The sequence below is a fragment of the Chelonoidis abingdonii genome, chromosome 18 (assembly GCF_003597395.2).
Source record: "Chelonoidis abingdonii isolate Lonesome George chromosome 18, CheloAbing_2.0, whole genome shotgun sequence".
NCBI lineage: Eukaryota > Metazoa > Chordata > Testudines > Testudinidae > Chelonoidis > Chelonoidis abingdonii.
Genome location: NC_133786.1, coordinates 2,193,139 through 2,211,233, shown reverse-complemented (window position 1 = coordinate 2,211,233; position 18,095 = coordinate 2,193,139).

The window sequence follows — 18,095 nt, the reverse complement described above, 5'->3', positions numbered from 1 at the left end:
TAAGTCATGCTGTGTCCACACAGCTCTGTGCTTTTCTGAAATAACTGCATAGCATTGTGAACAGAGATCCCATGGTGCAATGCACTGTCACTTGGTTCTATGCATTTGGGGATTTTTCTCATGGCACATTGCTGGATACCTGATGGGCCCTACTGGAACTCTGAGACTTGGAGTCAAACTAAAACTCCCATGATTCCTTTCATGGTATCCCAGGTTTCATCTGGTTTTAGCAATCTAGTGCCATTTTCAAACGGCTGTCAGGTAGCAGGAAGAAACACTGCTGAGTGCTGCAATCCTGACAGGTATGGATATGAACAGCTGCACTAGATGTACTGGCAGCCAGGCTGCTGGATGGTTTGGATGAGTTGGTGGAGCCACCAGTGTAGCCACTGTGCTGCTATGTGGATCCTGCTAGAGGAAGATGAAATTGAGCAAGTACTTCTGCAGGAAATTCTCCTGGATTAGCTTCATTCAGCAGAAAGTCGCTTGTGGGCTTGGCCACCCAGCAGTGCCCAGCTGACAGGACAATGCTGCAGAACTGGGATGCTGAGCAGTGGAGGCAGAACTTCAGGCTCTGCAAAGCTGTTTACCTGGAAATCTGTGCAAAGCCCATCCTGGAGCTGAGGCAAGAGAACAGGAAAGTTCCATCAGGAGAGTTTCCCTTAGCATGTGGCTATCGTCATCTGGCAGCTCATTGGCCCCGTTTGTTACTGGTCAGCATGTAATCCCCCTTTCTTCTTCTTATTTCCTGGTGTTTAGCCAAACACACTGGCTGCTGGGATTCTAGCTGCTGTTTCTACTTGTTCTGAGTTGATATGGAAACATTGCCAGACAAGGGGGCAGTGACTACAAAGAAGTAGTCGCTGTTTCTGCACACTGGAGGGAGTGCAGAACGTTGTTAACCATGCTCAGTAGCTGTTTTGAAGCTGGTGTAGAAGGCTTTGTTAAGGGCAGTCATTGCTGCATGTACACACATAGCCCCTTAGTGAAAGGCTGGAAGTACCTGGCCAATCAGCAGTGAGTGCTATCAGGGGTACAAAACTGGCAACCAAATAGAGCCCCAGTCAGATCCAGCCCTGCCCTGCAGGAGGGAGCTAAAGCTGCCAGTGATAATCTAGGCTGAGTACTGGGGTAGATCTCAATGCAGTTTCCCAGTGGGATTGAGACTGGGAAAAAGCATAGAGGAGGAATCGCAGGTAGGAGGCCAAATGTCTCCGGGAGATGCACTGTATCATGGAAACAGATACTGTGTGAGCCTACAGCTACAGTCATTGCCAAGTTGTTTTCTTTCTTATTTGAAGTTGTGTATGTGCTCAATAGTGTGGATGCTGAAACACCCGGTTATGAAGGACAGCTAAATGTTTTATTTCACTGTTAGTGCATTACCAAGGGTGAGCTTACATGAAAGCAGAAGATCTCTGATTGTCAGAAGTCCCAAGCCCTGTATTGATTTTGCAAGGCATGATATATATACTGGGTCTAGGCTTTGTGTTATAGTCTTCATTTTAAAGGCATGATGGGGTGTCCATCCACACAAGGCATGATGGGGGTCCAGGTCGCCAAGTGGGCCTATTAACTGCCTGGCTGCACTTGAAGGAAAAGCCAGGGAGCATGGATTAGTATTGAGGCTCAAGGCTTAGCTAGACAGGAACAGGAGAGGCCTAGATAAAGCGAGCAGCAAGGGACTCTGCAGGAAGGAGTCTGCAGTCACTCCCTGGGAGAAGGGAGGCTTTTTTGGGGCTACAGAAGCAAGTAACCTACAATTACTTCCTGGAAGCAGGGAGCTGTGGGGCTGGCAAACCCAGAGAAGGGGGCCAAGCCGAAAGGTAAGGTAAGGGGTCAGGGAAAGGCAGCAAGGTCCAGGAGGGAACAGACCTTGGTTGCTGACTAGAGGCCCCCTGAGATGAAACTCTGACTAGAGGCCAGTTCTGGGTTCCCCTGACAGTCCCTGGGGAAGTTGTGCAGAGCAGGCAGTGGAAAGCAGACTGCCTGGAACAGTTTGCCCCCAAAGACTTTGATATCCCAGAAGGGGAGGACTACAGTGACTTCTCTGGAGCCAAGTCGAAGAGGAAGCTGCAGTGTGAAAGGGGATGATGGTTGGAGCGGCCCCCAGAAGAGGATGCAGCACTTGGAAGGAGCGAATCCCCACAGCAAGCAGGAGGAGGCACCCTATCAATGAGTGGACCTCATAACAAAAAGGGAAATAAATCTCTAGTTAGAAATGTCAGTCTAGCTAGATTGCATTGCAACTGCTTGGCTGTAACAGGTGGGAATTTTTATTAGAGTGTTATTCATAAAAAGGAATTTGACATTATTAACTAGGTGTGTGCAGAACTGTCTTATGATGAAGACTGGTACTGGATTCCTGAGGAGAGAAAGCAAGTGAATCCAATTATTTCCACTTCTAATATTTAGAGGGTTTTTATAGAAAATCCAGCTGTAGTCTCTTGCAAGAACAGGGATTCATGGTATTTGCAAATACTTTGTCAGAGGAATTCTGTAGCACAGAATTGGTAAGTGAATTGACTTACCTCCCCTCTACATAGGTTACAAGCAGTTAACCACTTTGGATCAACTGTCAGGGCTGCTGTCATGGAGGTTAGAGCTGCTAGTGAAACAGTGTTGCCCTCACCTCCCATCTAACCACCAGACCCACTGGAGCTTCACTCTTCACAATTCCCTGGAGCAAACACATCAATCTTCTCTGCTAGTGTCTGCCCATAGATTTTTTTTAATTGCCAAGAGACCTGTTTCCCAGAAGGTGTCAGTGGATTGTGCTGTGACAGGAGCCTGAGTCTCTCTTGCCACATGTAAGAGAAGATACTGCATGTGACCTGCTCCCTACAGCTTCATGCTTGGTGGATGCACCCCTGCCTGATTGTAGGCACACTCCAAAATCTCTGCTGTCCAATATTCTCTGGTGATTTTTGCTCCCTTGAAAGCATCTGCCCAGTGGATTGGGAATCTGCATAGAAAACCCAGGCAACTCTGAGAAAGAATGTTCTGAAGCTTCCCTAACATACAGTGATGTTTGAAAGAAAAAATAAATCAGATAAAGGCATGTGGCACCTGATATTCCTGCACAGCAATGCGGCAACCATAAGTACTGAAAAACCTCATGAGAAAGTGCAGCACTTACCCCCCAGAGGGCATGCTGTGGCTGCTTTCTTAGTCACCTTTTCTTTTTGTTGCCAGGGGGGAGGGTAGAAAACAGGAGCATTAACTAGGTGCTCAACAAGCTAGGAGCCAGAATCCAAAAAACTTATAAAGCACAAGTCAGAAAGCAATTAAAGCGTACATCCCCTAATGAAGGCATCCTAAAGACAAGCCCATCATCACCCTGCCTCTTTTGAAGCACCAAACCCAGCCTCCACATGTCCTCAGTTTCAGCCTGTTTGCTGGAAAATCTTACTGAGGAGCACCTAGCAGGCATTACTTGAACTCTCCTACGTCCAATAGTGCAGATGTCTAGGATTCCTTTCACAAATCCTGGCCTGTGTTATAACTTGCCACATGGAGCGGATGCAATTTAAGTTTCTGTCTCTTTAAACTTCATTATCACTAGTGCTGTACATTTATAATATATCACCCAGGTTCTCAGCTGCTGTTGACTTTGTGGAGTTAGCTGGTTTAAATCAGTGTAAGGAGCTGGTCCTGTATACCTGTCCCAGATGCATATTAAACAACCTCACTGAGGAGTGCCATGCCCAATTTCCTGTTTTAAATCTAAACAGTGACAGGGAAGTAAAAATTCATTAAGAATCACTCTTTCTCTTCTGACACGACTGTGCTTCCGAAACAGCCACACAAGGCTTTGTAAAAACAAAACTATTTACATTTGAGGTGAGACATTACAAACTGAGCCTCACATTTGACCTGAAAACAGCATTCCCAGTAATTTCAAACAAACAAACCCCTGCAGACCTCCTTAATTAAGAGGATTGTAAGATAATGAGCACTGCTATGTGTACACACAGTCAGTGTAGATTAATGGATCAGTGCGTTTATTATTTGTAGAATACCAGGGTTGGAAGGGACCTCAGTAGGTCATCTAGTCCAACCTTGTGCTCAAAGCAGGGCCAGTCCCCAGACAGATTTTTGCCCTAGATGGCCCTCTCAAAGATTGAGTTTATAACCCTGGGTTTAGGGGGCCAGTGCTCAAACCACTGAGCTATCCCCCTTCCCACTTTGTATTGCATCACCTGTATTCTACCCACTAACTCATCTCCTAGGAACTTCCAGAGTGGCTCAGACCTGTGGCCTATCTAGCCCAGGATCCAGTCTCTGACAGTGGCCAGTACCAGATGTTTCAGAGGGAGGAGCAAGAACCCCTGCATAAGGCAGTTATGGGACAACCTTCCCCCAGGCAAGTTTCCTCCCAACCCCATCCCACTAAACCTTGGATCTTGGGTACTGTGAAGGGGCACATTCTCACTCTCATGGAGAGGAGACTTAGGAGCTCTTCTGGGCTCCTTCAGCACAAATGAGGAGCACCTGGAAGGCTTGTGCTGCCTGGGGAGAGAGGAAGCTTATAAGGGAAAATTGCCCCCAGGAAGGGGTAGTGAACAGAAAGAAGAATGCTACACCACAGAGACTGCTGACTACAAAGACTGATCAGCCAAAAGAGAGACAGTTGCAGGCCTTGCTATCCCTGACACTGTGTGGACCAACTGCCAACAGGGTCAGTGCCAGGTTTACAGTGGCTCCATGGAGCTGGGCCTATGCTCAGAAGGAGCCCTGGACTGCTCCACTTGCACTGTGCCCTGAGACCCTGCTGGCTCCTCACACCCACCACTTGCTCCTCTTGGCCTGCCTGCTGGCTGGCCAAGGGCTCCTCTCAGCCCCCTGGCAGGACCCCAGTGCACCTCCAGCTCTGGGCAATCTCTGCTTCCCACCACCTGTGGGGCCCTGCCTGTTTCCCTGGAGCTGAGCCACCTGAGACTGGTGCAAAAGCCTAGCCAGTCTCAGCCTGGTGTGTGTGGGGGGGGGCAACCAGTGTGGATGGCTTGGCTGGGCCCCTCCAGGCAAATGCGTCTTGAGGAACCTCGGCTGGGGCAGATCCTGGCCTGGCTGATCACGCTACTCCCAAGGGGGCAGAGTGATTCCCGGCCCCTGGGCCAGCCCTGGCTGTGCTGCCAGCTCAGCCTGGCAGACACAGTCGCCTCCCAGAAAGGCCGGTGAGTGCAGCTGGGAGACAGGGATTGGGGGAGTGGGTCTGTGGGGAGCCTGGGTGGGTGCTGGACTGTGAAGATTTGTGTGTGTGTGTGTGTGTGTGTGTGTGTGTGTGTTGGAGCACTAGGGAGTGGGGGTTTGCTGTGCATTTGTGAGTGGGAGCTGGGAATAATGGGTCTGGGGGGCCTCTGGCCATAGGCAGCTGGGGGTGTTGGGCAAGGGGGCTGTGTGGCATGGCATGGGCCCACCCCCGAGGGAAGGGGCATGCTGGCAACACAGGGCCAGGCAGGCCACTGTGCATCTGGCAACTGCTGATTTGTAAATAGTACCTTCGCATTGGGCAGAGCAAGGCTTCCCCTGCCATGCCATGCCCCATTGTCTCTGGCTGGCCTGTTGGTCTGGGGACTGACCTTAGGGTGACCAGATGTCCTGATTTTATAAGGACAGTTCCAATTCTGCAGGCTTTTTCTTATATAGGCACCTATTACCCCACCCTCACCCCATCATGATTTTTCACACTTGCCCTCTGGTCACCCTAACTGACCACCCTGCACCATGGTCCATTGCCTCCACGGGGGCCCACAAATATTGGTGTCAGGCCCACAAAAGGTTAATCTGGCCCTGAACAGGGTGCCCCAAGAGCAGGGGCTGGAGGTGGACCCTAAGTAAAGGCAGTAGGGGCCAGCTGATAAACCAAACCCCAGAGGGCTGGCTCCAGAAAGGCTGCATCAGAGGTGCTTGGACAGGTCTATTGTTGACAAAACATGGATAGAAAGCTGGCTAGTTCGTCGGACTCAACAGGTAGTGATCAATGGCTCCATGTCTAGTTGGCAGCCAGTATCAAGTGGAATGCCCCAAGGATCAGTCCTGGGGTCAGTTTGTTCAATAGCTTCATTAATGATCTGGAGGATGGCGTGGACTGCACCCTCAGCAAGTCTGTAGATGACACTAAACTGGGAGGAGTGGTAGATACACTGGAGGGTAGGGATAGGATTCAGAGGGACCTAGACAAATTAGAGGAAGAAAGAAATCTGATGAGCTTCAACAAGGACAAGAGCAGAGTCCTGCACTTAGGACGGAAGAATCCCATGCACTGTTACAGACTAGGGACCGAATGGCTAGGAAGCAGTTCTGCAGAAAAGGACGTAGGAGTTAGAGTGGATGAGAAGCTGGATATGAGTCAACAGTGTGCCTTTGTTGCCAAGAAGGCTAACGGCATTTTGGGATGTATAAGTAGGGGCATTGCCAGTAGATCAAGGGATATGATCATTCCCCTCTATTCAGCATTGGTGAGGGCATATTTTTTCATATGATCTGAGGCCTCCAAAGGGGAGAGTAAGCAGCATCCAGAGATGGACCCTTTGGAACAAAACTTTGCCAAAGCTTTCCATGGCAAAGGCTGGGTTTTGGCAATTTTGTATTTAAAGGCGTCTCGCAGTGCTTGGGTGGGAAAATTTGTTGCTCTCCTAATTAATTAATATTTATTTGTATGTAACGTAGTACCTAGGAGCCCCCGTTATGGACCTCATTGTGCTAGGCGCGTACAAACACAAGAACAAAAAGACAGCCTCCTGTATCACAAAGAATGTACCCTGCTCTTTAAAGGAATGTTTTCTCTTAGCAGTATTATATTGTGTAATTGGATACCACCCCATGGTTGTATTTTGACTGATAAAAAGCTGTGGTCTGGGCAGTTGCTTTCTCTTCTTCCTTTTCTCCATCTTCATCATTTCTTTTTGCTGTACCCCACTGGAACCCAGTCTTCAGTCTTCAGTGAATGTAGTTTTATATCAGCATGTGGCAATTTCTTTGAATATAATCTAAGGGATGGTGTATGCTAATTAAGTTGCCAATATGGTCTGTGCCAGCCATGTGATTTCCATGGCCAGAAGAGACCACAGTGGATCATCTAGTCTGCTCTCCTGTGGACATAAGACACATCCTACAGAACTATCCCACTCCCTTCTGCAGAGGCTTCACACCTTACCTGAGAAATTTTCTTTTCTTCAGTACCGTAAATAAGCCATACCCCCTAATCCTCCCTCTCCTCTTTACACTCATATCTTCTCATAACCACACATGGAAGAATCTTGAAGTTCCCGGCATAAGTTCCACAACCCTGATCCGTGAACCCCTAGTAATTTATGAGTAGCACACAGGCATCATCATTTAGGGCCTACAAAGACAGTTCCATTGCTGTGGATGTTTAGAGTTCTGTTCAAGGTATCATGTTTTGTTGCCCATAATGTTTATATCATGCAGCAGTAGAAGAGCAATGTGTATGTGTAAACATTGTCGCAGACAGGACAATGTCAATAGTATTTTAAGTTGCATAGACAGAACAACAGTTCACGTGTAAAGAAACTGTAAAATCAAGGTTGTGGTTGCTCATGTGAAAGAAATTTGCAAAAGCATTCAGAGGCGGGTTTTTGCGAGATACAAGAAAAGTGTAGCTAAAACTAATTTGGCTTAAAGACAAGAAAAAAAATAAAAAGGGTGACCTATCCATTTTGAGACACTATAAACATAAACAACTTACTATTAAAATTACTGATGGGGGGGAGGGGAAGAGTGAGAAACATAGGATGAAAAAATATATATCATGTATAGGAAAGATAACAGTTATACTAATACAATAATGAGTCTGTGTACACAGGAACCAGCATTACGTAGTGTGGTGGAAGCTTTGTATATATGGTATAGAGTTCTTTTTATTAGGCTGGATCACGGAAGGAGAAAGCTATTTGCCGCTGGAATGAAATAGAAATTCCACTCGCTCTGGGTCGAGTTTCCTCACGTCTTGTGAGAGAATAATGGATTCACACTCAGAAACTTTAAACTCTATCTCTCCCTGTAGTGTATTGCTCTTAATAAAAGAAAACCAAAAAGTTTACTCGCCTTAGAACACCATATACATGTCAGAGTAATAAAAATATCCCCTCTTGAAATTCTATAAAAACCACAACCGACTCTCCTCTCCCCCTGTGGACTAGAAGATTCAAAGAAACTAAACTGAGGATCCTGTAGCCTAAGCTATTTTCTAGCAATCTAAATTCTGATTCCAGGATGGCTTTTCCTAATGCCACTGGAACCAATATGTCCCTTGACCACAGTCTCCTCCAAGTACTCACTGTCTTAGCTGCTAGCAAGTCAACTTGCCCGTTTCCATGGTCAGTGCAATGTCCAGCTATCCATCTTCTAATGATCAACACACACACTAAATATAGAAAACATGAGAAAGAATCATGGTAATAGAGAGAATCATCAAGCCTTTCTAGCACATTCTAGAGGTCACCATAAAGCTCGCCTGGGGGAGGTGTGGAAAGTTTTATAATTACGGGTGAATTTTAATGGAAACATAATCCTTTTTCCTTGTTGCCCCCCTAGCATAATCTTTCCCAATTCACTTAAGCCTTACTAACATGGGAAAGTTTTTTTGGTATACATGTTTTCTCAGTATAACTTTACTTAGTTTACAACTAAGCTCCTTCCCTTGTAAAGTCATGCTGTGTCCACACAGCTCTGTGCTTTTCTCTGAAATAACGCCATAGCATTGTGAACAGAGATCCCAGTGGTGCATACTGCACTCACTTGTTCTATGCATTTTGGGGATTGTTTCTCATGGCACATTGCTGGTATACCTGAATGGGCCCTACTGAACTCTGAGACTTGGAGTCAAACTAAAACTCCCATGATTCTTCATGGTATCCCAGGTTTCATCTGGTTTTAGCAATCTAGTGCCATTTTCAACGCTGTCAGGTAGTAGGAAGAAACACCGCGAAGTGCTGCAATCCTGAACAGTATGGATATGAACAGCTGCACTAAAATGTCTGGCGCCGGCTGCTGATGGTTTGGAATGAGTTTGGTGGATGCCACCAGTGTAGCCACTGTGCTGCTATGTGATCCTGCTAGAGGAAGATAAATGAGCCAAGTACTTTCTCCTGCAGGAAATTCTTCCTGGAATTAGCTTCATTTCAGCAGAGTCGCTTTGGGCTTTGGCCACCCCAGCAATGCCCAGCTGACAGACAATGTGCAGACGGGATGCTGAAGAGTGGAGGCAGAACTTCAGGCTCTGCAAAGCTTGTTTACCCTGGAAATCTGTGCAAAACCCATCCTGGAGCGAGGAAGAAACAGGAAAGTTCATCAGGAAAGTTTCCCTTAGCATGTGCTATCGTCATCTGGCAGCTCATGGCCCCGTTTGTTACTGGTCATCAAGTAATCCCCCTTTCTTCTTCTTATTCCTGGTGTTTTAGCCAAACACACTGCTGGCTAGGATTCTAAGCTGCTGGTTTCTACTTGTTCTGAGTTATATGATAACACTTAGACAGACAAGGGGCAGTGACTAATCAAAAGAAGGTATCGCTGTTTCATGGCAGCACCTGAGGGAGTGCAGAACGTTGTTAACCATGCTCAGTAGCTGTTTTGAAAGCTGGTGTAGAAGGCCTTTGTTAAGGCAGTCATTGCTGCATGTACACACATAGCCCTTAGTGAAAGGCTGGAAGTACCTGGCCATATCAGCAGTGAGTGCGTATCAGTGGTACAAACTGGCAACCAAATAGAGCCCCAGTCAATGCCAGCTGCCCGCAGGAGGGAGCTAAAGCCTGCCAGTGAATATCTAGCTGAGTACTGGGGTAATCTCAATGCAGTTCCCAGTGGGATTGAGACTGGGAAAAAGCATAGAGGGGAATTCAGCAGGTAGGAGGCCAAATGTCCCGGGAGATGCACTGTATCATGGAAACAGATACTGTGGAGCCTACAGACTACATCATTGCCCAAGTTGTTTTCTTTTTATTTGAAGTTGTGTATGTTGCTCAATAGGTGGATGATGAAACACCCGTTATGAAGGACAGCTAAATGTTTTATATTTCACTGTTAAGTGCATTCCCAGGTGAGCCTTACATGAAAGCAAAGATCTCTGATTGTCAAAGTCCAAGCCTGTATTGAATTTTGCAAGGCATGATATATATTACTGGGTCCTAGGCTTTGATGTTAATAGTCTTCATTTAAAGGCATGATGGGTGTCCATCCACACAGGCATGAATGGGGGTCCGGTGCCAAGTGGGCCTATAACTGCCGTGGCTGCACTTGAATGGAAAAGCCAGGGAGCAGGATTAGTAGTGAGGCCAAGCTTAGCTTAGACAGGAACAGAGAGGCCTAGATAAAGGAGGGCAGCAAGGGACTCTGCAGGAAGGAGTCTGCAGTCCACTCCCTGGGAGAAGGGAGGCTTTTTTGGGGCTACAGAACAAGTAACCTACAATTACTTCCTGGATAGCAGGGAGCTAGTGGGCGGCAAAACCCCAGAGAAGGGGGCAAGCCGAAAGGTAAGTAAGGGGTCAGGGAAAGGCAGCAAGGTCCAGGAGGGAACAGACCATTGGTTGCTGACTAGGCCCCTGAGATCGATGAAAACTCTGACTAGAGGCCAGTTTTCTGGGTTCCCCTGACAGTCCCTGGGGAAGTTGCTTGCAGAGCAAGGCAGTGGAAAGCAGACTGCCCTGAACAGTATTTGCCCCCAAAAGACTTTGAATATCCCAAGGGAGGACTACAGTGACTTATCTGGAGCCAAGTCGGAAAGAGGAAGATGCAGTGGGAAAGGGGATGATGTGAGCGGCCCCAGAAGAGGATGCAGCACTGGAAGGAGGAATCCCCACAGCAGCAGGAGGTAGGCACCCTAATCAAATGAGTGGAACTCATAAACAAAAATGGAATAAATTCTAGTTAGAAATGTCAAGTCTGCTAAATTGCATTGCAACTGTTGGCGTAAACAGTGGGAAATTTTTATTAGAGTGTTATTACATAAAAAGGAAGTTTGACATTATTAACTAGGTGTGTGCAACTGTCTTATGATGAAACTGGTAAACGGATTCATGAGGAGAGAAAGCAAGTGAATCCAATTATTCCACTTCTAATATTAGAGGGTTTTTATACGGCCGCAAATCCAGCTGTAGTCTCTTGCAAGAACACGGATTCATGGTATTGCAAATAACGTTTGTCAGAGGAATTTCTGTAGCACAAGATTGTAAGTGATTGCTACCCCCCTCACAAAGGTTACAAGCAGTTACTCCCTTTGGATCAACTGTCAGGGCTGCTGTCATGGAGGTTAGAGCTGCTAGTGAAACAGTGTTGCCTCACCTCCCATCTAACGCACCGGCAGACCCACTGGAGCTTCACTCTTCACAATTCCCTGGAGCAAATCAACATCAAATCTTTCTCTGCTAGTGTCTCCCATAAGATTTTTTGTTAATGCCAAGAGACTGTTTCCAGAAGGTGTCAAGTGGATTGTGCTGGGACAGGAGCTGAAGTCTCCTCTTGCCACATGGAAGAGAAGATTACTGCATGTGACCTGCTCCCTACAGCTTCATGCTTGTGGATGCACCCCTCCCTATGTAGGCACACTCCAAAATCTCTGCTGTAATATTCTCTGGTGATTTTTGCTCCCTTGAAAGCATCGCCCAGTTGGAATTGGGAAACTGCATAGAAAAACCCAGGAAACTCTGAGATAAGAATGTCCTAAGCTTCCCTACATACAGTGATGTTGAAAGAAAAAATAATCAGATAAAGGCATGTGCCACCTGATATTCCGCAACAGCAATGCGGCATGACCATAAGTACTGAAAAACCTCATAGAAAGTGCACACTTACCCCAGAGGGCATGCTGTGGCTGCTTTCTTAGTCACCTTTCTTTTTGTTGCAGGGGGGAGGGTAGAAAACAGGAGCATTAACAGGTGCTCACAAGCTAGGAGCCAGAATCCAAAAAAACTTATAAAAGCACAAGTCAGAAAGCAATTAACGTACATCCCCTAATGAAGGCATCCTAAAGACAAGCCCATCATCACCTCGAGTCCTCCTCTTTGAAGCACCAAACCAGCCTCCCATGTCCTCATTGTCAGCCTGTTGCTGGAAAATCTTACTGAGGAGCACCTAGCAGGCTTACTTGAAACTCTCCTAACGTCCAAAGTGCGCAGATGTCCTATGGATTCCTTTCACAAATCCTGGCCTGTGTTATAACTTGCCCACAGGGAGCGGATGCAATTAAGTTTCTGTCTCTTTAAACTTCAAATTATCACTAGTGCTGTAACATTTAATAATATATCACCCAGGTTTCTCAGCTGCGGTTGACTTTGTGGAGTTACTGTTTAAATCAAGTGTAAGAGCTATGGTCCTGTATACCTGTCCCGAGATGCATTAACAACTCACTGAGGAAGTGCCATGCCCATTTCCCTGTTTAAATCTAAACAGTGAAGGGAAGTAAAATTCATTAAGAATCACTCTTTCTCTCTGACACGACTGTGCTGTACCGAAACAGCCACACAAGGCTTGTAAAACAAAACTATTTACATTTGAGGTGAGAACATTAACAACTGAGCCACACATTTGACCTGAAAACAAGGCATCCAGAATTTCAACACAAACAAACCCCTGCAAACCTCATTATTAAGAGATTGTAAGATAATGAGCACTGGCTTTATGTGTACAGCACAGCAGTGTGATGTAATGGATGAAGCACTGGAATGGGTTACCTAGGGAGGTGGTGGAATCTCTTTCCTTGGAAGTTTTTAAGGTCAGGCTTGACAAAGCCCTGGCTGGGATGATTTAGTTGGGGATTGGTCCTGCTTTGAGCAGGGGTTTGGACTAGATGACCTCCTGAGGTCCCTTCCAACCCTGATATTCTATGATTCACATCTGGCTTAGGATGCAAATAGGCCTAAAGTATGAATGACCAGACAGGGAGATAAGCGTTTGTCACCTTGTGCCTGAAAGGAACGTTTCTAAAGTGTGTCACTTTCTGAGAGCCTGTCTGAACTCTGAGATCTTCAGAGCAGAACGTTCAGTAGAGACACAGAACTCCTCAGATGTGACCCAGACATACATCTTGCAGTGGTTACAACAACCAATAGTTTATTGCCTTTTGGTAGAAACCTCATATGCTACCCTCTGATGAACTCTTATGCATATATCCTGGGCTGGGGATCTCTGTAAAGCCCTATGTATCCCTGTGACCTCTGCCTGTGGGCACCAAAGGGTCCCTAGGTTATACACATCCAACAAGACAGCTTCAAGATTACCTTTCACCTGTCATTTTGAGGCATCTTCTCTCCCATAAACATGGCCAAAGGTAGAGAGATGAGATTCAGACTCAGCATTATCATATAAAAGGGGAATAAAGAAAGAGAAGAAAAATGCTGCCAGAAAAAAGCTCAGAGCAACTTTGAGCTACTGTGGCCAGTTGGAGACCCAGTGAGGGAGCTGCCAGGAATGCCATGAGCTCCTCTGATCCTATCACCTCCTCCCAAAAACAGCAGCCCAATCTTCCCCAGGTCTAGGTTCAAGCCAAAATGGGTTAATAATACAGGTGCTTAAATATAATGCTCCTTAGCCACCCAGCTCTGAGGTGATTTGCTGACATTTATGAATATTAAATAAATAGGCTACAATATCTGGATCTGAAATGCATCGCCAGGATCTGATGTGGAGTCAGAAGGACTTGGGGATCAATTCAAAACTCTTTGCACAGTCATAAAAACTTGCTGAGCTAAAGCTGTAAAAATTCTAGCTTGATTATCAAGTATTAAAATTGGAAGAAACAAGCATTGATGCAAGTAAAAATATTCTGCTACTGATTTAAAGACTAGTGAATTGCTAAATATTTTTATTAGCAGCAAATTTGCTGCTCGCTGGAACTAATTTCACGCCCTGTAGATATGGTGCTTAAGCTGGAAATAGCGTTAAATTACTCTCTTGTAAAGGCAGTTAAGCCTTCTGATAAAAACACCACTAGATGGCATAAAACTGTCTGACATACACAGCAGGTATGATGAGCTGAAAGCCAAGGGAGGAGCCTGGCAGAGGATGCGGTAAGCACAACTATCGTTCTACTACAGCATCTCCGTATGCTGACATGAAACAGTTCCAGATTTTTCAGCCTTACCAGCACACTTGTTTTTCTCCTCTATCCTGGTCTCCTCTCACAGACCTCACAGCTGGGAACACTGATGAACATTTTGGAATGGAGTTGACAAACAAACTTATATCAGGAACGTAGCTGAGGGAGCTCCAGAAAGAGAGAAGCAAAATCTGCATTAGTCCCGTGAAAAGAATTGGAAACGTGCTGCTAACCTCTAACCAGAGACTGTTGGCCTCACCATGTCAGGTGCAATGTGCCAGTAACACCCAGTACATCACATTATCAGGTCCTTTATTCCCAGAGGCCTTATTCTGGTTGTTTAGAGGGAGACTGGTAGGCAAGGAGAGAGAGAAAACCCACAGAGTCAGTTACTTAACCACAAGTTTTGGAGCAGGGGAAGTGAGTCTCACTTCTTACAGGCCTGGTTGTCTTTGGCCTGGAATCTTGAGTCATTACTTACACCAGTCCACGTGAGTGTAAAATGCTATCAGATCACAATGGCAGCCTGTTCACCCCTTGGATGCTTTGTCTGAAGTGGAGCATCAGGCCCAGGGTCTGTAACCCACCAGTGACTGGGGCTTGGAGGCTTTGGGGTCGTGTCCAGGTGCTATACCCCACCCCAGTGATTAACAGCAGCTGAAGGTTAGATTAACAATTCTGCTACTCCCAGTGGGGGAGTAGGGGAGGGGGAGCACCTGAGGGGAGTAGTGGATGTGCCATGCTGGCTGGTGGAGCAGTACTGCCAACCTCACGAGTTCCAAGCTCCTGGAAAGGCCCGCAAATGACAGGGACTGCTCCATCCATCTCATTGCAGCTTGGGCATGATCTTTGAACTTAGAGGGGGAAATCGCCCCTTTGTGTGTGAGGGATTCAGGAAACACCCAAAAACAATACAACACAGACACCATGGAACACACAATGCACCTGCAATGGGGAGGCCTCCCCACTTGCACTGTGGATTAAAGGTGGGACTCCTCCCCAACTCCACCCTCCCCAGGCACCAATATTCCCCCCCACACACACCACCCCTCCGCTTCCCTCTGGCCACTCCTGGATCAAGTTCCCTGTCCTGCTCGCTCCCTCCCTGCCCAGCCCCACTGCCCAGCACAATGCAGCATGCATACTCTGGGATCTGCTTTGAACCCTGTTGCTGGGTGGAGCTGCCCTAAGTAGAGTGACCAGATAGTAAGTGTGAAAAATCAGGACACTTTTTTCAAGGGGGAGTGGTGGCTGGATAGTTGCCTATATAAGACGAAGCCCCTAATATCAGGATGTCTTCTCACTCTAGCTCTGATGCTGGACACAGGTGGCACAAGGTGGGAAAACCATGAGTCACTTGCTTTCCAGGATGCAGCAAGCAGTGCAGCAGCCTTTTCTGGTGGCAGCTGGATCTACAGTATCAACATAGCTCAGGCCAAAACCCTGGGCTGCCAGGATTCTCCCACCAGCTCAGCACTGCTCCCACACCAGGCCTCTCCCACATGCATCCCCCCACGGCCAATCCTTTTGTCCTTCCCATACCAGACCCCTCAGCACTGCTCCCAGCCTCCCACACCAAGTGACAATCCACACCCCTCTCTCAACAGCCCCCTAGATTCCCATTCCCATCCCACACCCAGCCCCTGAGCGCTGATCCCCACACCAGTCCCCACAGTGCTGATCTCCATGCCCCTCCCACATTGGTCCTACGGAAAAGGATAAATGGACACAAATCAGATATTAGGAATGGCAATATACAAAAACCTGTAGGAGAGCACTTCAATCTCCCTGGCCACACTACAGCAGACCTTAAGGTGGCCATCCTGCAGCAAAAAAACTTCAGGACCCAGACTTCAAAGAGAAACTGCTGAGCTTCAATTCATCTGCAAATTTGACACCATCATCTCAGGGTTGAACAAAGACTGTGAATGGCTTGCCAACTACAAAACCAGTTTCTCCTCCCTTGGTTTTCACACCTCAACTGCTAGAACAGGGCCTCATCCTCCCTGATTGAACTAACCTCGTTATCTCTAGCTTGCTTGCTAGCATATATATATACCTGCCCCTGGAAATTTCCACTACATTCATCTGATGAAGTGGGTATTCACCCACGAAAGCTCATGATCCAAAAAGTCTGTTAGTCTATAAGGTGCCACAAGATTCTCTGCTGCTTTTACAGATTCAGACTAACACGGCTACCCCTCTGATACTTGACAGTGCTGATGCCCTCATCCTTCCAATACCAGGACCCTCCAGGCTGTTCCTCACACCTTGCCTCAGGCTCACAATCCCACATCCACCAGCACGTAGATGTGGCATCAAGTATTTGCCTGAAGGTTTGATATCCAATTTTTAAACATGGAATACTTGGAAATCCATTCATCCAGAAAATCTTGTGACACAGCTGAGGTTGCCTGCCCCACATGTCTCTCCCCAATAGACCTGACACAGAAATGAAATGTTAACCCACTTACCAGCACGTCACCTCCACATTTCCACCCAGACACACGCTCTGCTAGTGCTAGAGCTCCTGTACCGCACCCCTAACTTGGCTCTAAAACCCCCAAATGATGCAGTAAGTCTAGCATACAGAGACCCCTATCTGTCAGCGCAGGGTGAAGTGAAGTCTGAAAGTGACCCAGCATCTCATCACCTGTGTGCGAAAGGGTTCATTTTAATCCACCTAACACCTAAACTGGTACTAGAATCTGCTGGAAATATACTCAGTGTGAGTCACCCGCCCAGCCCCCTGAACAAGGAGCTGATGGAACCAATAGGGAGAATGTGAGTGCTGCCAAGAGGGATGACAATGGAAGGGGTGTTCATCAGAATTATTGTTACAGACAAATATTGCCCAGTATACATATGACAGGAGAGCACTGGAGGCTGGCTTTGCGCAAGCAGAGTTAATATTGTGATGTATGGTCAGCGGTGCACTCTAGCTGTTATAGGCTCTGGGTCCAGGGGTGAGGGGAGGGGGAGCCACCCAGGCCATGGCTTGACAATTTTTTGGCTACCTGGCTGGGCCAAACCTGAGTGGTGCTGCAACCCCATGTGCCAGGTTATAGACCATAGATTCAAAGACCAGAAGGAACCATTGTCAGTGGCGGATTAATACACAGGCCCATGGGGCCTATGCCCAGGGGCCCTGGCCAATTTGGAGGCCTCGCAGGAGCACCAGAAGTTGTGTAGAAGCCTCCTGCCCCTACTCTTCCCCTCAAGGCTCCACCCCCGGCCAGGCTGGAAGTTTGAGCCGGGCCATGGTAAGAGCTTCCCAGGGAGCCCTGGCCACTGTGGGGAGCTCCAGACCCTCCACCTGCCCTGGATGGCATACCCTGGGGGCAAGTCACAGGCCAGGGGCTACTCTGAGGTACTCCAACCCCCTGCCTCTGCTGCTCCACGCCTGCCCGAGGCTACTACACCCATGGTTAAAAGTGGGTAGGCATGGCCCCCCTGACCCTGATTCTGGTGCCCCTGCAGTGTGTAGGGCCCCAAACGTTCTTTGTGCCCAGGGCCCCAATAAATCTTAATCTACCTCTGACCACTGTGATCACTAGCTTGACCTTCTTTATAGCACAGGCAATAGAACTTCCCTAAAGTAATTTCTAAGAGATTTTAGAAAGAATCTCATCTTGATTTAAAAATTGCAGTGCTGGAGAATTCACCACAACCCTTAGTAATTAACCATTGGAACAATTTACCCTCACTGTCAAAAATGTAAATGTTAGTTCCAGTCTGAATTTGTCCCGCTTCAATTCCCAGCCATTGGATAGTGTTATCTTTCTTTGCTACATTCAAGAACCCATTGTTAAATATTTGTTCCCCATGCAGGTACATATAGACCGTAATCAAGTCACCCCTTAACCTCTTTGTTAAGCTAAATATTTTGAGCTCCTTGGCTCTATCAATATAAGGCAGGTTTCCTAATCCTTTAATCATTCTATTGGCTTTTTCTCACCCCTCTCCAATTTATAAACATCCTTCTCTACTCCTACTCAGGATTCCCTTGTTTATGCATCCAATGATTATCTTACCCCTTTTG